The sequence below is a fragment of the Culex pipiens genome, chromosome 2 (genome assembly GCF_016801865.2).
Source record: "Culex pipiens pallens isolate TS chromosome 2, TS_CPP_V2, whole genome shotgun sequence".
Classification (NCBI taxonomy): Eukaryota; Metazoa; Arthropoda; class Insecta; order Diptera; family Culicidae; genus Culex; species Culex pipiens.
The window spans coordinates 6,003,043-6,025,104 of record NC_068938.1 but is presented as its reverse complement, the minus strand read 5'-3'; the positions used below and the strand labels follow the sequence as shown (position 1 = coordinate 6,025,104).

Genomic DNA, 22,062 nt, shown 5'->3' with positions numbered 1-22,062 from the left:
TATCAAATTTATCAAATTTAGCAATTTTAGCAAACTTAGCAAATTTAGCAAACTTTGCAAATTTAGCAAATTTTGCATTTCAGCATTTTTTTCAAATTTAGCAAATTTATCGATTTTGTCAAGTTTTTAAAATTATTAAATTGTATAAAATGCCCCTGCTTTCTAGCGACGATCGGACGACGCCCGTACATCGCGATCTACCGAGCTGCAGCTACCGCAACCCGTCACCAAGTAGGTGGCCGTCGGACACTGCTGACCCGGGACGCACGAACCCCCGCATCATGGAAGACCCCGACTCTCCCGTCACAGTCGCGCCACCGCTCTGCTGCGACGTATCTAGTTCCGGACATCAAAGTCGTCCCGGCCCTGTGTACGGCTTTAGAGAACGGGTCTTCCAAAATGCGCTCCCAGGCATGTATTCGCGTTTTTCCGTTCAGTCGACGCTCCCTGATGCTTCACAACCTTCCAGCTCTCTGCAATCTTCCGACGCACCGCTCACCCACCCTCGCTCGTTAGCTAGGGTTTCCTCGAGGATTCAGCAATGTCATCTTTATTACCAAAATGCTGGTGGCATGAACGGTAACCTTGATGACTACCTTCACGCCAGCTCAGGAGAATGCTTCGACTTCATCGCCCTGACGGAAACTTGGCTGAAAGAGAACACGCTTTCGTCGCAGGTCTTCGGACCGGATTACGAAGTTTTTCGCTGCAATCGTGGACCAAACAACAGCAGGAAAGCGGAAGGAGGAGGAGTCCTCGTCGCGGCACGCCGCTGTTTCAAGCCACGCCGGATTGTCCAAGACGCTTGGAAGGCAGTCGAGCAGGTCTGGGTGTCTCTGAAGCTGTCTGATCGTGTCCTTTTCCTCTGCGTGGTATACTTCCCCCCGGATCGCATTTACGACAAGGACCTGTATAAGATCCATCTCGATTCGGTAGCATCTATTGCAGAACGCACGCGCCCGATCGACGACATCGTTGTCGTAGGGGACTTCAACTTGCCGAAACTGACCTGGACACCTTCCCGTAACGGTTTCTTGTACCCGGATCCTGATCGCTCACAATTCCATCCCTGTGCGCGCGATCTTCTGGCCGGATATAACCTGGCCACTCTCCAGCAGATCAACCATATTGAGAACGAAGACGGTCGCCGTCTCGATCTTTGCTTTGTGAGCGCACAAGATTTCGCCCCAACGCTAATCGTTGCCCCGGCCCCGCTTGCTAAGATCGTCCATCGCCATCCCGCGCTCGTTGTCACCATCGACGGCTGTCACAGCTCTGTTGCTCGAGACCGACCGGACACCGTAAGCTACAACTTCCGAGGTGCTGATTACGATGAAATGTCTCTGGCACTGCGCAACATCGACTGGGATAGTGTCTTGGACTCTGTCGACGTCGATGCCGCGGTCGATACATTCTCATCAATCCTGCGAGATCACATCGAACATTTCGTGCCTAAGGTCAGGAAGCGTAATTCCACTCACCTACCGTGGCAAACGCCGGAGCTTTGCAACCTAAAAACCCAGAAGCGAGCCGCTTTCAAGATCTTCTCCAGGTGTGGAACACTTTCCCTTCGCGAGTACTACTTGAGAATGAACAGCAAATACCAGCGTCTGAGTCGCAGTTGTATGGCAAGCTACCAGCGCAAGAAGCAGCGTGAGCTGAAGGCCAACCCAAAGAAGTTTTGGAAATTCGTCGACGAGAACCGCAAAGAATCTGGGCTGCCTTCGTCCATGCGATTGGCCAACGAGGAAGCTGAGAGCACTGCGGAAATCTGCAGGCTGTTCGCCAAAAAGTTTTCGAGTGTTTTTACAAACGAACATATCACCGACGACGAGATCCAAATTGCTGCCAACAGCGTTCCCCGTCGCGATCGATTTCTCCCCATGATTGACATCGATAACGACGCCATATCAGCTGCGATAACTAAACTGAAACATTCCAGCTCCCCTGGACCGGATGGAATTCCCTCGACACTGCTGAAGCGATGTTCGTCCGCGCTGGTATCGCCCCTCTTGCACCTGTTTCGGCTATCCCTCGCCTCCGGAAAGTTCCCTTGTGCATGGAAGCAGGCCTTCATGTTCCCCGTGCATAAAAAAGGCGATCGAAGGAACATCGAGAACTACAGAGGTATCTCGGCCCTCTGCGCTGCCTCGAAACTGTTCGAGTTGGTGGTGATTGGTCCAATATTTGCCCACTGCCGTCAGGAATTATCCAGCGATCAGCATGGATTCTTTCCAAAACGGTCCACTGCCACGAATCTGCTGTGCTTCATCGAGTTCGTTTTCGATAGCTTTGACAATCGCTCTCAAACTGACGCCGTTTATACAGATTTGTCGGCAGCTTTCGACAAGATTAACCACAGTATCGCTATCGCCAAACTCGAGAAGCTCGGATTCTGTGGCAGCCTGTTGACATGGTTCAGGTCGTATCTGTCGGGACGCTCGCTGCGGGTGAAAATCGAGGACGCACTCTCCGAAAGTTTCGACGCTACTTCTGGAATCGGTCAAGGCAGCCACCTCGGTCCGTTGGTGTTCTTGTTCTATTTCAACGACGCCAACTTCACCCTGAGAGGACCTCATCTTTCCTATGCAGACGACCTCAAACTGTTCGCCAAGATCGACTGTCTCGAAGATGCCGAAGCCCTGCAACGCGAACTGGATAAGTTCGCTGATTGGTGTGAGGCGAATCACATGGTCCTAAATCCCGGTAAATGCCAGGTGATAACGTTTAGCCGGAAGCACTGTCCGATACTCTTCAACTACCATCTTGGCGACACACTAGTGGAAAGAGTTGATCACGTTAAGGATCTTGGTGTCATACTGGACGTTAAACTGACCTTCAAGCAACACGTGTCCTTCATAACTGCCAAAGCATCCCGTCAGCTCGGTCTGGTGATCCGTATGACACGCCACTTCACCGACATCCACTGCTTGAAAACGCTGTTCTGCTCGTTGGTCCGGTCCCCGCTCGAATATTGCTCGTCGGTTTGGACTCCGCACTACAACAACGCCGTTTATCAGCTAGAGAGAATTCAACGCAGGTTTGTCCGATACGCCCTGAGACTGCTGCCCTGGAGAAATCCCCAGCAGCTGCCGCCATACGAAGACCGCTGCCAGCTCATGCATCTCGACACTCTCCAGCTGCGTCGTGACCTGGGCCGTGCGTTGACAGTTTCGGACGTTCTGACCGACAGGATCGATTGCCCCTCTCTTCGAGAAAAGATCACCCTGACTGCACCTGCCCGCCAGCTACGCCACACGCCAATCATGCAGATCCCTTTCCGCCGTACCAATTACAGCGCCAACGGAGCCATCGTCGGACTGAAGCGAGCCTTCAATAAAGTGTCCTCTGTTTTTGACGTCAGTTTGTCCCGCGATGTGTTAAAGTCCAAGTTTTTATCAGTGTTAAGACGAATGTTCTAGCTTTAGTCTTAGTTTTTAAGTTCATTTGGGCAATAAGTGCCTGTTGAGAAATAAACACAACGGTTTCGGGAAAAAATTATAAATTTTTTATTTTTAGCATATAATTTTGTTGAATTTTATGAATTTTATGAATTTTATGAATTTTATGAATTTTATGAATTTTATGAATTTTATGAATTTTATGAATTTTATGAATTTTATAAATTCTATGAATTTTATGAATTTTATGAATTTTATGAATTTTATGAATTTTATGAATTTTATGAATTTTATGAATTTTATGAATTTTATGAATTTTATGAATTTTATGAATTTTATGAATTTTATGAATTTTATAAATTTTATGAATTTTATGATTTTTTTTTTGAATTTTATGAATTTTATGAATTTTATGAATTTTATGAATTTTTTGAATTTTATGAATTTTATGAATTTCATAAATTTAATAATTTTCTTAAATTCCATTAATTTTTTAAATGAAATTTATTTGAATCCAACTGAAGCAATCTTCCAAATTGCATACCTTCAGGCGATAACATACCGCAAAGCACACCTCCAGTTGGTTCAAGCTTCCTTCCCAGCTAGGATGTTCATTAAAATCACAACTTTAGCACGCTATCAACACGTTTTCATCGAGCAAGCTCCCGTCAACAGTTTTTTTTTCTCTTCCAACACTTGACGACGTACTTTACCGCCAAATGAGCGCACCATGAGAAAAATTCCTGGAAGCTATAAAACACAACTTCCAGCACTTTCAACACATTTTTTCACTCTCTTTCTGAATGTGTTTTGGGTCCATCAGAACAACATCAGATTACATTTGCTTGCCGGGAAGTTAGGCCCATCAAAATAACGACCACGTGGGCGAGCGCTCGAAAATTTGCATGCACGTGGCGAAGGCGTTGTGAGCGCGTGGGCGAAAATTATCGCACTATATCGATTGGCGAGAACGTGGCCTTGACCTCCGCGCAGCAGTAGGCGCTGACTTCTAATACGGACGTCAGAGACTTGAATCTGAAAATTTTGCAAAACATAAAGTTGAGAGAAGCTCAACTCAATTACGGACTTCAACATTGATATACCGGAAGCAAGGAAGAGATAAAAATTTATCAGAAGGTAAGTACCTTAGCGTGTAAGTAGTGTGTTCCGGGATGCTGAATAACATCGGATAAGTACATCTGTCAACTGTCAATCTGTCACCTGTCAATTTAGTTTGAAATACACAAAGCATCCGAAAACTTTGTGTATTCTGATCGCTCAGTCAAAAAATACTCCACGTTGGTTTATTTTTTGTCTGCGACAACTTAATCTGGTTAAAACACGCACAGTAATCATCCCATAAAACACACTTCCTGTCAATTAGCCAAATTTAGGGTCCTAAACCGTTGTTAACAAGATCACGTGCTAAGCCTGCGTCGTCGCCGCTAGGGGCTCAATTAAGATTAATCACAGCACTTTTCTTTGTTGCAACAGCAGCTCGCACTCTTAGCTTGTCTGTTTGAGCAGAACGAGTGAATGCCTCTGCTGAAGGCAAGTGATTTTATCTTGAACTGCATTCAGTTGCAATAATTTCAGCTCATCCCACTCAAGTGGAATGTCGAGTGCGATTTTTCTTCCTTTTCGTGAAGGCCATCCCGGTCGTATTTTTCCAACGAATCGCGGAAGGATTTCTCGAGAAACGAAACTCTCGAGAGACGTGAAGATAGCGTCAATTGAGCTGCGGTTGTGTGATGTAAGACTCCCAACTCAAATTCATTAGCATCAATTTGCGTTTGTCAATTAGAGCCTGCCCGCCTTTTCCACTAATGCTTTTCTAATTGCGATCGCCCAAGAGGCACGCCTCCTTAATTGGAGATTATTAATGGCTGCAGGGTGAAGTGGGCTGAATGTTTCGCATTGTTTGTTCGATACGCGAGCAATGCGACGAAATTTCCTTCACGTTGACTTGGGTCAGTGTTCAGGTGTGGCCAAGTCGACCGAACCGAGTGGATAATCCGCAATAATAAATTCCTGCCCGTTCGATGACCTCGTCTGGTCCCTGTATTTTTCGCACATATATGTGAATATCTAGCACAGGTGCAGCGTTCTACTATGTGGCAGTCACGTGAGAGGTTGGGACCAGCCCTTGGGGAACATGCTGCCCGAAGTAGTTAGGGGCGGAAAGGATTTGTGTTGTGCAGTGGCTTAGCCGTGGATTGCAGTAGCGATAAAACACCCTCCCCGAGCTGGTTTAGTGGATTATTCTGTCATAAACATCATTTAGAAAGGACAATTGGTTTAAGGTTTGGGCGACAATATCAATAATAGGGATTGAGAGCACTGCTGGAATGAGTTTTAAGATTTAGATTTTTTGCTCAGCTCAGTTTACACTTTGTCAAAAAAAGTAAAAATTTAGATTTATATTAAGTTTACACTGATACAAAAGTTAAGTAATTTTTTTAATTATAATTAATACCAGTCAATTGTAAATATGTTTTCAGTTCGGTTGCATCAACAAGTGTGGATTTGGCTGACCTTTTTTTTTACAACATAGAACAATATACGTTCAAATGTAAGTGTGTAGGTATAAAAAACTGAAGAAGCAAAAATTTACAGAAGGCTGGTGTAAGGGCAAAGGACTTCAGAGAGGGCTTTTCAATTTTGTTCAGTCAAGTTCACATTTTTCATTAAATTACTAAAATGTTTGACTTGCATAGCTTTAGCTCATTTTTCAACACATTTAAGTTGATTTTTAACAAATTTGGATGAAAAATATTACCAATCGGGCAGTATGCACATCGTTCAGTTTTAGTGGCTTTTCAAATCAATTGAATAAAAATCGTAAATTTATTAAATCTTGCAAAATTGAAAAAAAATCAAGGAAAAATTATATCTTTGGTGCAAATTTCCAGTTTTTATTTGAAATTAAATCAGAGTCATTGTATATTCTGTTAGCATTTCTCAAAAGCAAAAAATTCAATTGATCTTACTGTTCAGCCCAGTTTTCACTTCTAATCAATTTGCTAGAAAAAATGCTTTTAACAATTAGTTAGGTGCTTACAGCCTTGTAAAGCTTTCGTTGGGTCATTAAAATTTTTGTATAAAATAAGGGTACAAAAAGTTTTTTTTTTATCTTCAAGCAAAACAAAAAATAGGATATTATTTTAAAGTTTCGACTGGCTTGCAATCTTCTTATGTTCTTTAATTGCCTTGACCTGTTTTTTTTTTTTCAACAAAAAGAGATGGGAAACATAAACATAATTAAACTTAAACCCCGATGGTTTGACACCAACTGTTGTCAAACGAACGGGGTCACTTTTTAGTTTGACGCCACTTTTACACGGAGTTCACACACACTACCAACCGTTTCTTTTGATAGTGAGCGTGAGCGCCGTGTAAAAAGTGACAGTTCGTCACTTTTTTGTTTGACTTTGACCAACCAACGGGGTACAAACTAAAAAAGTGTCAAACAAAAAAGTGACCAACCACCGGGGGTTGAGTGTAGTTCAGTTCAGTTCAGTTCACACTTGGGACTTCTAAGAAAAATGCTTTGAAATTATTTTGAAAAAAAAAGTTTAAATTTAGTACCTTGCTTTTATAACTTTCTCCATTTTTTTAATGTTAAGGTAGCAGTTGAGTTAGGCTCAATTCACACTCATTATAGAAAAATCAGTATTTGAATAACTTTTTGATTGTAATCAAATTTAAATCTGAGTGTTAAGCTGTTTTCATCTACATTCAAAATCAGAATGACACTGGTTAATTTAAATCGTCAGTTTGGTCAGTCAAGTATATGTTTTAGTTCAAATAGTATTTTTTCCATAAATGTGTTGCCAAAAAAAATGCTTTTCTTTTAATGTTCTAATGCATTTGATATAAAAAATATGAAATTAGCACTGAAATTCAGTTAACTTTTCAGGGCACCTTTGATAGGTTACTGTGAACCTTACTGTCTTAGTTTCTTTGTATATAATTGTTAATTGTGACATTGTTATAATTAGTTAACACATCTATTCAGCATCCATTGCATAAATTTGCATTTATTTTTGTCTAAGGTTAGGTTATGTTAACACTTTTTTCTTGTTAATTGTTTAACATTCAAAAGTCACTTCATTCCCAATCAAAAAGTATTTCTTACCCCGTTTTTTTTTTAATTTAATCGTTAACTGATCTAAACTCAAGTGTAACCCGAGCTGAACGAACTGGTGAAGAAAAAAGTATAAAACTTCAAGTAGCATTCATCTCTCATTGGCTGACATGTTTTTCAGACCCAAAATTCTTTTGCAATCCTAAAGGTTCATACGGAAGTGTAAAGTCTCTATAATAAACGAAAAAAAATCAGTCGACCGGGATTTGATTCCTGAGCATTGTGCTTGTGAGTTCAGCTCAATTCACACTTCGAATAATTTAGTTTTTAAAATTTAATTTCTTAACAATTTTTTTTGTTTGTTTGTTATTGAATACTATTTTAGAAGTCATAGAATATTCAATTTCCATACAATTATTTATTTTCCCTTCCCTGATAATTTCGCCAGTCACGACAGCACAATCTTGCCAGTTTCGCCCCCACGTGCAGCGTATATTTTCCCGGAAAAACACCGACGTGACCCCGTTCCCGAGGGGCGCTAAATTATGCAAGCATTTGCACACAATTTTGCACTTTTCTTTGTTTCCGGAACGAACAAAAAAAAAAAGCCTGGATTTCTTTCGTTTACTCACCGAAGCCAAACTAAGAGTTTTATTTTCGTTTCATTTCTCAACTTTTGGAAAGCCAAAGAATATTTTTATTGATTTTCCTTCTTTCTTCGCCATAATATCGCTGCAAAACCCATAAAAAGCGAGCAATCTTTTATGAGCCATGAAAGTGCGAACCCAGCACGCCAAAAAAAACCTAACCCAATTTAACTTCTATGAATATCGGCTTCATCACCGAGAGAGAAAAATTATCGATCCTGTTTGAAATATCAAAAAGTCCGGAACCGCACCATCTCAGTGGAGAGGAAAATGAAATTAGTCAGCAACTCACCGGACGAAAACGTTCAAAAATGCTGGCTGATTTTGACTTTGAGCTTCCTTTAAGGCCAAAAAACGTGATGGCTTTCATGGCCGGGAGGCTCATTCATTTCGGGTTTTCTCGGAAAATTCGACCCGGAAAATTGCTTTGATCTATCAAGCTTGATTTATTTGCGAGCTTTTAGCTCGAAATTGTGACGGAAAACTTCCACACTAATAACTGCAAATCTCATTGTAACGCAAATTAGTGACAAATTTTCCAACTCAACGCAAATGCAGTTTGGACTCAAAATCCGGATGAGATTAATTTCCCCCCATCCCACATAATAATAATTGCTGGCCGGCGTTGTTTTCCTTTCGCACTGCCACCCCCAAAACGAACGGCGCAATGTTTGCTTTATGCAAATTAATTATGGCCCCATCGCGAATCACACCCGCCCCAGCAAGCCGTGTGGGGGTGTTTCACTGTGAAATCCCCAAACATCACACCTACGTTGCGTCTCGTGTCGCCGGAATTGTCACCCACGCCGATCCGAGTGCGAGTTGCGCTTTTTCGAAATTAATCCGTGCAGAATTTCAATTAATTCGCAAAGTCAGGAAATGGGGGAAAACCGGTGCCAAAATTATCATAAATCTCACACCACTTTTTTATGCGCAAATTTTAATTAATTGACGATTGATCACTGTAGTTGGTGAGCTTTTGATGGATGACCGGAATTATCTCCTGAATGTATGCAAAGTTTGACGTTTTAATGTGATACTTTGGACGAATGATACCTTAGTATTAAATTGGAACTGAAGGTTATATTTCGTCAATTGAAATCAATTCAATTAAAGAAGGAAATAAGTAATTCGGACTGGAAAATGGAAATAATATTGAGAAACAAACTGCCAATGCAGAACTAAATTGTATTTAAAAATAGTGTAAATGGAACTGAACTAAAATGAAGGCTAAATTTTTCTGAAGCATTTTTTATGTTGTTCATGTATGATCTAAATAAAATTATTACAAATTAAGTGCAATGAAGTCTTAATGACGGTGTTAACTGAGCTTAACTCACGGTTCCACAATTTTAAATTGAAGAATTAGAAAACAGAGGTTCGCAGTTAACTTGTTTTAGTTCACACTTGTTTCTTTAAAAATAGTTGAAAATAGTTTAACATTCAAATACCGTTTTTTTCTATAAAAAGTGTGAACTGAGCTTAACTCAACTGTTAGGTGAACTAAAAGAAACTGGCGAAAGAATAATTAAAACTGTTTTTGTAATAATTTCAACGCACAGATTCTAAGAGATCTAAAGTGTGAACTGAACTGAACAAATTGAGTTTATATTTCCACCTTCTTTTGTTGAAAAACCTGGCCAAGAAAATTAAAAAACTTAAATCCTTTAAGAAAATTGTTGGCCAGTCGAAAGTATAAAATAATATCCTCTTTTTATTGCTCAAACACAAAATAACAATAAACATAACAAATTGACAGGGTGGCGACTCAAATGCCTTTTTCGAATTCCCGACTTTAAAATTAAATTGAAATTTGAATTTTATCCTAATTATTCAAAAAAAAAAGAAATTTAATAAAAATTCAAAATATTTAGGAATTTGATTAAAATCTCAGTTTTTGTTAAGTTTTCTTTTAAATTTTGTAGATATTTAATTCAAGTTATCAGTAATTGATTTTTTGGGATTGCCACAAAAGGCTAAAACTCAAAAGGCAGAATCTCGGAAGGCCGAAATTCAAAAGGCCGAGTTTTGTCTTTTGCTCAGAAGGCAAAACGTCTCAAAAGGCCGAATGTCTCGAAAGCCAGAATGATTATGGAATTCAGAATTTTGTTCATACAAACTATGACCTTTTTTGAAATTTTAAGCGAAATAAGTAAATATTGAGTACATTTTGTTTATTCGGCCTTTTGAATTTCGGCCTTTCGGGATTCAGCCTTTTGAGATTCGGCCTTTCGTAGGAGACCCATTTTTTCAGTTTTATTTCAATGAAAAATCCAGTTAAATGTAAATTCACACTTCACCTCTAATTTCAAGCGAATTTTTTGAAGAGAAAAATGCTTTGGACGTGTTTGTAATTTTGTAATGCCCAAAATTAAAAACATCTTGGATCTATTTTGTCATTTGACAAAAAAATGAATTTAAAAATTACTAAATAGATACATTTCAAATTTATTTAACGTAGAGACTTCCATCATTGTCATGATTTTTCGTACTAAGATATCAATATTATGACAAATAAATGCAATTTCATTCTGAAACAGATTAAAATAATGAAAGAAACCTAAAATGTTCGGATATGTGCTCAAAACTTATTAAGTTCACTAGAACTGAAAATTATAAAAAAATATCGCAAAATTTTCAAAAATTAGAAAATCCTTTTTTAAAATAAATATAAAATTCTCGACTTTTTCTCTTTTTTTTAGATTTTGGAGAAGTAAAGTGGCCACCCTGTTAATAATATTACTTACAAATATACTTTTTGTACCCTCAACAAAAGCTTTAAAACGGATTTTGTTATGACCTGATTAACTATTAGAAGTATTTTTTTCAGCAAACTAATGAATAGTGTGAACTGAGCTGAACAATAAATCTGTAAAATGTTAACTTTTAGTTAAACCAAAGAAAAAACCTTGCTGAATATGAATTGACTCTGGTTAATTGTGCTTTAATTGTAAATAATTCAATGACTTTTTTTTTAACCAAATGATTACAAGAATTTTTTTTTTTTATTTCGCTCGCAGGGTGAAAATGTAAATAAAACGTAATCAACCTGGCCTATCTTAATATCTTTCGGGATAACCTCAAATAAATTCAGAATTTGATTAGCTTTTCTCCTTGCAACCCACCCGCATGTGTTTGTGTGTGTGCGCGCTTAAGTGCTTCTCCATGCGCAAAATAATTCATCCATAAATAATCACAACAAAACCGGAAGCACCCACACAACCCCACCCCAACTTTACTCCCCACCCCAAATCACCTCTCAGTAGGCGAAAAACACCTGTTCAACGTTCGCCTACTCGACCCTTCCCCTCACTATAATACTATACCTCTTGATCAGAGGCAAGACCCACCCTAAAACCACTTTACCCCACACATACTTCAAAAGTGAGTGCAAGGGGGAGGGAGAATGCAGTTCACCACCACTAGCAAACGTTGCAGCACAAAGTAGGCTCGGAGGATATCCTGTTTGCAGACTCTTTTTCCAGGCCTGCCTCGATTTTCACAATTTAATCAAACAACCCCCCAACCCAGCCGCTCTGACAGGGGGTGGACTTTTTCGTTTTTATTTTTGGTGTGTGCACTTCTGTCAGTGGGTGTATGTGTGACGCGCATCGCCTACTACGCTTACGTGAGTCCTTTTGTCGATGACGTATCCTTTTTGCACCAATACTAGCGGACGTTTTTCGACGTTGTTCAATCGATTTTGTTATTGTTGTTGGTGCTATTGATGTTGTTGTTGTTTTTGTTGTGGTTGGAGTCGGCCAACCGCGTAGTAGGCCGGGTGGTCGTCGTCGTCGTTATTGGCGTTGTGTTATTGGCGGTTTTTTTTCCGAGAAAGGGCAAATTTTTCACGTCACTGAGCGCCGCCGAAATGGTTCAATGATCGAATTTATTCGATACAGCAATTCCTTTTGATTTGTTTTCGTCCTTTGAGAACTGGGTGGAGGGGGGGATTCCCCTTCTGAAGAAGCCAACAACAGTAAAACTATAACGCACGCGTTGGCCACCCTCGCAAATATTCTTCTTTTTAGGTTAGGGTGGTCCTTCCACTTTGTAGATTCTTATAAATTTATAATTTCTTTGGTTATACATTTAAGGCAGTTTGTTCGCACTAAATCCTAACATAAACTAGACACACACACAGTAAGCACCAACGACAGCAAGCTTCAACAAATGGCACAGCCACATTCCAAAGGGTGGGGGTTCAATTCCCGACAACAGCGCAAAAAAAAAAAAAAAACTCGAAATTCCTAACAATAAATCATGACACTCGCGGAGTTTCGCCAAGGAAAATCGATCCCAGCAACCCGAGACGAAAAGCACTTGATTTGGTCCATTTGTGGCTGCTGCACCAACTCCTTCAAACTCCACATCAACAAACTGTCAAAAACTTCCGGACAAATCCCACTGGCAGCGCTTCCGGTTCAAGGAATTGTCGCGTAGACTTTTCGGGGAGGGGTCGTCCTTAAAGAAAGGACCACGCGCGTCGCGAAACCGCCCCTTAAAACAGACCGATCTTATCGCCAGAAGTCGAGTGACATGTCTGAGCGGTGGCCAACTGTGGAACCGATGGCGAACCCGTTCCGTCGCTCAACGCTCTCTCTCAGTTTGCGTGAGTTCCGGTGAGAGAATAACTCCGGCTCTCTCAGAATTCTTTGAAAAATCTCTCAAAGTGGGGTGTTTTCCCGTTTTCTGTGTGTGTCCCGTGGTCAGTTCCTTAAGCAGGCGACGCGAGCATATGTTTTTCCAGACCACCCCAAAAATCGGCGACTTTGCATGAGTCACCGCACGCTTCGATTATGTGGCGCGCTCGCTGTTGCATCACGTTCGGAGTGGCACTTTTCTTTATTTTCTTTTTAGTTTTGACGTTTTTTTTGCGAAAAAATAGAGGGTTGCGCTAAATTTGGAAAGGTTTTAGAGTTTAGCTGCGGTGTGGTGCGCCAGGCGTTTTTGCGCTACCTTTATTGTTATTTGGGGTTCTTCTAAAAAGGGTCAACGGTGACAGTCAGATGGAGGTGCCTTACGTGATAGTTCAAAGGATTAAAAACGAAGTTTTTTTTAAGAAATTGTTAGGTGAAAATGCAGCAATTTTATCGGAATGGAATGGAACGGAGATAGTCTGTTATTAGCTGGAATATATTATTTTAACATAAAATATAATTTCAAACCATCTTTTAAAATACAAAACGAAAAATTATTGCAAACTGATTTGGTTATGTTTTAACTAGGTTAAAATTTCCTTCTCTTGGCAAATCCATTGTTAATTACATCAGAACTATAGTACAAATCATAGTTGAAAGGTACTCCAAAACTCTTTTAGGTTATAAGAATTACGAAATTGTGAATTGATTATTTACTAATAAACACTGATTGAATTGAACAAGGTTAAAAGATTTTCAAAAAAACATGGATTAAGGCTTCATCCATAAAGTACGTCACGCTGAAATCAGCCAAAATTTACCCCCCTCCCCCCCTTTGTCACGCTTTTCCTATACTTATAACACGCAATGTCACACTTGCTCAGACCCCCCCTCCCCCCTAGAGCGTGACATACTTTATGGATGACGCCAAAGTATCTCCAAATCAAGAAAAAAATAATGCTGGAAATTATTATTTTCATTGAAAAAACTTGTACATTTTATTGAAAATTAAGTTCATTTTGGAATTTTTATTAGAGCGTCCATTTCCCGTTTCCCGGCCAAAATAACTTAATTCGTGGAGCAAAAATTTAATACTTTAAAAACAATTTAAAAATACAATAATAAAAATTTCAATACAGAATTACAACAATTTTATTAAACAAAACATGAAAAAAGGAATAATACAGCAGTACCGTCATTTTGCAATCTTTTGTTTCCAAGAAGTCTAATTTCATCTAAAATCATGACGTGATAGTTGTTGCATCAAAATTTTGGAAAACTGGAATATTATTATTTCAATTTAATTTCTAATGTGTTGTAATAAAATGTTGAAAGGAAACCTTTAAAAATCCCAATTTATTAAAAGATGAAAAAATTAAGTTAAAACACAATTTATTTATCTATTAAAACTTTTATTTTAACAAAAAAATATCATTTTTTCACTTTTTCAATCAAATTCAATTAGACCAATTAAATATTTTTCTGTTGCATACCTTGACTAGTGCAAATTATATTTCCATTTACCGCCTTAGAACAACTCCTGAAAAATTAGGGGGCCAAACACAATTTTGCAATTCTATAAGGAAGATAAACTCAACTAATTCAAATGACCCAACGTTGGTCAGGGTAAATAATTAGAGACGTATTTTTTTTATTAGGCCATAAGAGTGGTCCAAGCCAAGTTAGGGTGATTCCAAAAACAGAAATTTCTATTCTAAAAATGACAAGAAACTTGGCTTTTAAGGAAAAATAGTGAATAGTTTGAAAAACCTAGCCTAATACTTGAAAAGGTCGTAGGAAACTTTAAAATGCCGTTTTCAAACAAAATACTCAAAAATGGAAGAAGCTCTCTGAAAGTGAGCGAAAAATTGTGAAAAGTCAACTTTTTGCAGTAAAAATAATTAAAGCGAACAAAAGTTTTGTTTTTTTTTCATAACAAACGATTGTTAACATTTTGGTAAAAAATTTTTTTATATATTTTTTAAACCTTTTTTTCAGCCACCATAATGGCCTTATAATAAAATACGTGTGTAATAGGGTGACGAGAAAAAATGAAAATTTTGGGAAATCTGAAAAGATACCCCCTGGATCGATTCTTTAGGCAATAATAAGTTACTGTGCCAAGTTTTAGTCAAATCGGTTAAGGCTAAGGGGTCGCTTTTTATCGTTGAAGTTTATATGGGGAAAATCGCTAAAATGTATGGGGAAAAACATCGCTTCAGGATTTTGGCAGCAGGTGGCGCAGGTCTCGCCCAAAATTGTCCAAGTGTGAGATTCTTGTAGGAAATTTAATTTCCTGCAACTTTGTCGAAGGGTGCAAGAAGATCCGAGTTGATCCTGATGAGTTATTAGCAATGCGATGAAAAGAAATTGGCTTATATACTTGAAAGAATATAAGGGGTATATAAGAAGTACAAAAGACAATAATTTTTACTAGAAAAATCATCAAAAATCAGGATCAACTCGGATCGTTTTGCACCCTTCGACAAAGTTGTAGGAAATTCAATTTCCTACAAGAATCTCACTCTTGGAAAATTTTGGGCGAGACCCGCGCCACCTGGCAGAAAAATATTAAAACGATGTTTTTCTGCATACATTTTTGCGATTTTCCCCATATAAACTTCAACGGTAAAAAGCGACCCTTTAACCTTTACCGATTTGGCTCAAAATTTGCACAGATACTTATTTTTGCCTAAGGAATCGAATCAGAGGGTATTCCTGATGTAATTTTTTTTTATTGTCAGCCTAGTGTGTAATTATTTGGGCCAAGGAACTTCCTGTCCAATTTTGAGTCGTTTTAAAATTTTGAGTTTTAGCTATCATTTGGAATTGATGTATTTCGTAAAAAAAAATTTTCATTGAAAAATGGACAGTAAATCGTTTGCGAAATTTTGACTAATAAAATTTAGTTTAAAGAATGATTTACTATTTAAAATTCACTCAAGACGTTTACCCAGTATCATAAACTGTGACAAATTGAGTCACATGATGTTTTGATTTCTTCAATATTTAGAGTAATTTGATTGGATTTTGCGGGGAAAAAACCAGAACGATTAGTGTATTTAAAGATGTGTTAAGACTTCATACCAAATTCACCCCATTAGACTGTAGCTATATTCGACTATTCTACATAGTTCTAATGTAAAATACTTTTTAACTTTTTTAAAAATTAGTTTGAAAAAAGTTAAAGTTGAATTATTTTGTTATACAAATTATTTTAATTGTGTTGACAAATTAACTGTAATTTTGAGCAACTTCAGTTTAAACTTTGCTATGCTTTTTATTTTAAATTTTGTCTTCCCTTATTACAAAAACACATTTTGTTGAAGGTACTTATTTTATGTTCTAGTCACATATTGTCACAACATGGCTCCTTAAACACAGACGCTTGGTTTTTTTTTAGTTTAATTCATTCTGTCGGTTTACAAAAAAAAATGTGTTCAGGGAGTGAAATAATAAATATAAAAATTGAGGTAACAAAACATAGGCTCAACATTAGACTGAAAAAAGTGTTTCAAAATGAATGTTACATTAGTTCAGTTGTTCTACAATCATAAGTTTTCAAAAAAATACAGATTTGACGAACACAAAATTCTCGCGAAAAAAAACTTTTTAAAACAGTACCGGAACATCGAAAATTAAAAAAAAATCGAGAGATTTTTCAATAAACCCAGACATGCCTGAAAATGATTCTAAACGCAGGGGAATGCATTTAAAATTGATTTAAGCTGATTGCACTTTAATTTCCATTGAAATTTAGAAGTATTTTGAAAAAAAATTAGCCAATCTTTTCAAAATTTGCCAAGAAAAACAAATCTCTGGAATCCATCCAAAACCACTCGTTTCAAAATATGCAAAGGATAAAGAAGAACTCACTTTGAGCTCTCTCATGTGGCACTCACTCTCACTTTTTCGTGAGCAACTAATCATGTGTTTCAAGTAGAGGGATAACTTTAAAGCATTTGAAATTAGATACAAAATACTTTAAAGTTATCCCTCTTGAGGTAGAAATTTTGAATCGAATTGTTTTAAATTGCACAAAAAAAATGTTTTATTTTAAGTCAACCTTCTACAAATCACAATTTGGATAGTAAATGAATCCCAAATCGATAACTTTAAACATCAATTCCCAAATCCCTCAGCCATCGTGATACCTACTAACCCCCAAAAAACAACATCGCCCCCGCTTCTCATGGCCTACTCCGTCATTATCCTGGCGGGAGTAATTACGTACGCTCCATGCCGCCGCCAAATTGCGCTTTTTATGTGTGCTGCTGTTTGGCCCCAAACACCAAAAACAGTGGAAGCGGAGCAACAAAAAAAAAATCAAGACTCTTTTAGCAGACCCATCAGGGCGAGATAAAGTCGCATAAAGTAGCTGATAACAGCTCTGAGGTGTGCACGAAAGGAAACCTGCCGTGATGTGATGCGATGTGATTGTGGGATGTACTTTAATTGAATTTTTCGTGCGTGAATATTTGTGATAAAAGGATGCACAAAAGTGGAGGAACTTTTGAAAATGGACTAGCTTTATTTTCAATTTTCAAATTTGTCTTTAAAAAACAGTGAAAAATTCAAAATTAACAAAACTTTAATTTTCACTTTAAAAAATCTCACGAAAAAGCTCCCCTGCTGATGAGTCCACCACCATTCACCGACATGGTAAACAGTAACAATAAACTTTTATGTGTCGAAGATAGGCTTCTCGTTCGTTTGCGCGCGCTCGCCATGTTTACTGCTTATTCCCCAAGGTTGGGTGGTATTACGTGTCTGAAGTTTTGGTTTTGGTTTGGATGATGTTTGCCGGCTCACTTTTCCGGAGCTTTCCAGTTATTTTGGTGATTTTGCTTGTTTTTTTTTCGTTTGCCAGGAGGGAAGGAAAATGAGACGGATAATGTCGTCTGAAGGGAGGAGTAATTTGTCGGGAGGTGTGAGAAAATGGGTTGGTTTTTGGGGGGTGGAGGAAATGATTAACATTTTTGTTGGTTGTTTTTCCGATGCTTTAGGCTTTAGGTGAATGTTTTGGTGTCTGATTTTGGTGCTTGATTTTCTACATATTGTTTATATGTTATCATGATTTTGTTTGTCAGAAATATTCATCACCATTTTTTTTTGAGACCAGACAATCAATTTCTTCAAATTAGTTTTCTTGACTTACTCTAAAGACGTTATTTAAATTAATCAAATTTAAATTCAATTTTTATTTTTTTTACAAAACATAATTTTTAATGTAGGTTGAATGAAAAGGATCAAACTGTTCTAAAATGTTCCAGCATATCTGTGCTACTATCCAAGACTCGATCCAAACTGATCCAAATGTTGCAGTTCAAGCAAAATGTTGCATGCTACAGTGGCGACAACCAGTGCGATACATCTCAACTATAAAATGTTGCATGTTGCAGGGGTGTCTGCTGCTGCGCGTGACATTCATGTCTCAACTGAAAACTGTTATACAAGTTGCAGTCTCGCGAGCTGCTGATAAAATGTTACAATGTCACAACCTGATGTGGATACATTTTGCTAGTTAATTGATGATAATTTTTGATAATAATGAAAATGATTATCTTTACGTTTTTATTATTGAAGCATTTTTTCAAACAGTTATCAATAGCATAAATGGCGATTTCTGTCAAAAACAAAAAAAAGCTTTATTTGAAAATTATGACAAATAAAAATACATATTTTCCATTTCAATAAAATAAAACAATGTATGCTTTAAAAAGGTTAGAATTGATTTAAAAGTCTCAAAAGATGTTTATCAATTCTAAGATAATTTGACTTTTTTTTTAGAAAAGCAAATCAGTAATCTCGCCTTAAGGACTATTTGATTTTTTTTGCTTCAAAATTTGTTTGAAAAAGAACATGAAAATTGAATAAGTGAGATTTGTTATGAAACTTACTTTAGATAAAATTTGTTCAAGATTATTTATACGTTTATCAAAAAATTATTCTAAAATTATGGCAAAACCGTCATCTGTGTATGTTTCAAATTGTGTTGACCCAATTTTATAAAAAGAAGTTTAATCTGTGTCTAGTTAATATTTTCATAATCAAAAATCTTTTAATCATTGTTTCTGCCTATCTCACTGAGAAAAGATGATTTTTACCTCAATTCTTGCTTCCATTTTCTCACTTTAAAATTCAAAATTTTGATGATATTGATGTTTTAATTTTTTGTTGGATTGTTTTGCTATCAAAAAATATTCCAAAATTACGCAAAAAACCGTCGTCTAAAATTTTGTAGAATAAAAATTTGTTAAATAAAATTTCAACATAATGATCTAAATCAGATATGGCAAAAGAAGACATCTTAATTTATTTAAAATATTGCAACTTTAATATTTTTTAAGCAGTGACATAATAAAGAATATAAATGTTTAACATTTATGCTTTCTGTTATTTTTTGCCAAAACTTTGCATTTTTGTAAGAATTGAATATCGTTTCGAAAAAAGTCCGAAAGAGCAGTTCTCTGTTTTAATTTTTGTATTTATGGATTTGGATGACAAAATCCATCTTTGTCCATTGCAATTTTGTTTCAAATTTGAGATTTATGTATAGAAAATTGCTATGCAAATATTTCAAAATATGTTTTTTTTTTATTTTGAAAAGGACTATGCGAAAAAAAATATACGGAAAAAATCTCTCTCTTGATTTTTTCATTTCTTGATATTTTTTAGTAGTCTTTTGATTTTTTTTATATTGTGTCTACCTCAACCATCTCTGAAAAAAATATATTTGAAAAGTAAAAATAACTCTACAATTATCTCTCAAGGCATTGTTGATCTGACCTTCAATAGTATGGCCTTGAAAAGAATTATGAAAAAATAGTTTTTCTGAACCCATTCGGCCTTCAACATTTTCCTAAAAAATCTGGGAGCATTTTTTTTAAACTTCAAAGTTTTAACGGAAATAGAAATCAAATCAACTAAAAACAATTTGAAATACATTTCCTGCATTAATAACAAATTTAGCATGTTTGGGCTCGATAAAAAAAAAACATTTTAAATTTTTGTAAAATTTCAAAAAGTTTTTTTTTCTGGCGAAAAAAAAACAGTAGGGGAAATTCTCGTATGTTTGGCAGGTTAAGCTCTCGCTCCTAACTCCATCCAATTTGCTGATTTTCACTATTTAAACAACTAATTTTGCAAAACTTTTGATAGAAACTTGCTTGCTCACTTCTTATTGAGCTATTTATCAATCGATTTCAGTTGAAAACGCTTTTAATTAGCTTTAATTGAATGACAAAGTTTTGACCTGCCAACATTAGAGGCACGCTGGAATTAGATGCTGTTCCCCTACTTAGATTTTTTTGAAAACTAATGATTGCAAAAACCCTAGACTGGTGTAAAATGTATTTTAAAACACTTTTTTCATTTCAATGTCAAAAGTATGGCTTGTAATTTCAATTTTTATATACTTTTTATAACCGTCAAGACGTATAGAAAAAAAATGTAAACTTTTTTTAGCTGCTTTTTTCAATTTTATTTTCATTTAATTATTATTTTCATTCAAATACACCGCACTTCAGTCTGTTGCACAGATCATCTTTAAAAAATTGTTGCAAAGCTCGAGTCGCACGTGCAATGTCACATCTAAAATGTTGCATCACATGAATGTATCGCGGTACTGTCGCGTGACCTATGCTGTCAGTTGATGTTGCAGGTGCATTTCGTTGCAACATCGCGTTGCTTGGTATGTATTGTTGCATTCAATTTTGAATTAAAAAAAAAAAAAGAGTTATTGCAATGTGAAAAATATTATTTATAAATAAAATCTTTTTGGTTACCTTCCATTAAATTTCAAATGAATTTATGTTACATTTTGAGTTAGCAAACTTGTTCAAATTATTCTTCCACGTGAAATTCTCACCATATCGATGCAAATTTTCGCCCGTCACCGAAAGCAATTTCCATTCTAAACAAGAATGTCCTCCTCGGAATGATAAAACACGAAAACTATCCCCGAGTCCAACGACTCCATAAAGTTCGGGCAAAACTTCCACTTGTATAGATGGTGCCATCTTCCAGATCGTTGCGATAGCTCGTGGTGGCGCGGCATAAAAGTTATTATCCCACAACTTCCTCTCCAAACTGCCAACGGGGTAAAAATAACACCTGTTGTTCCCTCTCTAACCAAGAAGAGGACGCATAAATTGAGTGCTTTTATTTCAATTACCCTTTTTTCATCCGCTGCTAGGGGGAGGTGGTTTCAAGGGTAAATTCATTTCTCGACATTTTCCATGCATTTTTATCTAAAATTGCGATTTCTTTGATGATGTCGCGTAATCGATATCCTTCACTTTCCGGAAGATGGAAGGAAAAGTATCCCTTTTTTATTAAATTCCTTCACATTCTTTTTTTCGGAGAAAAGAATTTCCAAAGCAACAAAGAATAATTTATCAGCCGTCGAAAGTCGGCGATTAAAAAATGCTCCCCACTTTTGGCAGCCATGAATAATGTGGTGACCCGGAAAAGCTTAGAATCTTCTTTATTTTTTGGTCTTGAAAGGGGAAGTTTATTCACTGTTTGCTGGAAGATTTGGAAGGGGGGAGCTTTTCCCATTTGCTTGGGGGAGGGATGTTAGGGAAGCTTGTGGAGATTTTGGTCTTGCATAAATGTGACATTATTTCAATTAAAAAAATATTTTAAAAATCTAGATATCGATGAAAGAAAACTAAGAAAAATTGAAATACTGTCATATTTTAGTAATATCTTTAAATACAAAAAATCAATAAACACCCACTGTGAATTTCCTTCTCTTTCGCAAGCCCCAAACAATCTTCGATCATTGAGTGTGTGTAATTTAATTTCCCCACCACCCACTAAGGCAGACAATCACCCCAATCCTAGCTCCTTGCCACCTCCAACCAGGAATTTGGTCCAAGCTTTGAAAAATGTTTCCTCTACTTTTTCGGCATCATATTCGTAGATGCACAGAAAAGGAGAGAATGCTTCTTCTGCTTTCAAATAGTGTCATTGTCGTTACATTGAATACACCACCCTCACTCAACTCAACTCAACTCCGCTCAATCTTCTATGGCTCACTGTCGAGGAGGAAATATTGCACTTTGTGTTGTGGAGGAGAAGTTCTTGAAAGTTTGAAACTCCCTTTTCGGTCGATGACTGCTTTCGAGTTGTCGTTTGGAGGTGGAATTTTTTGCAGGGATGCTGGATTTTCAAACTACCGTAAACCGAAGTTGACATTGATAGGATATCAATTAACTAAAAATTAGTTTTTGGAAAAATTTAAAGTCTAATTTCATACACTTTTTTTATAACAAACGTAC

At 37.0% G+C, this 22,062-nt stretch overlaps 1 protein-coding gene across 12 annotated transcripts in view; it reads right to left on the bottom strand.

Annotated features, from left to right (window-relative positions):
• Positions 1–22,062, bottom strand: part of LOC120418014 (protein sickie) — a 295,005-nt gene that overhangs the window by 74,450 nt on the left and 198,493 nt on the right. Inside the window, exon 1 of one of the 12 annotated variants that reach the window (XM_052708397.1) lies at positions 11,764–11,916. The exons of the other annotated variants lie outside the window; for them this stretch is intronic. The gene's annotated coding sequence lies outside the window, so the exon portion shown is untranslated. Of the gene's footprint in view, positions 1–11,763; positions 11,917–22,062 lie in introns of those variants that run through there. 12 annotated transcript variants of the gene reach the window in all.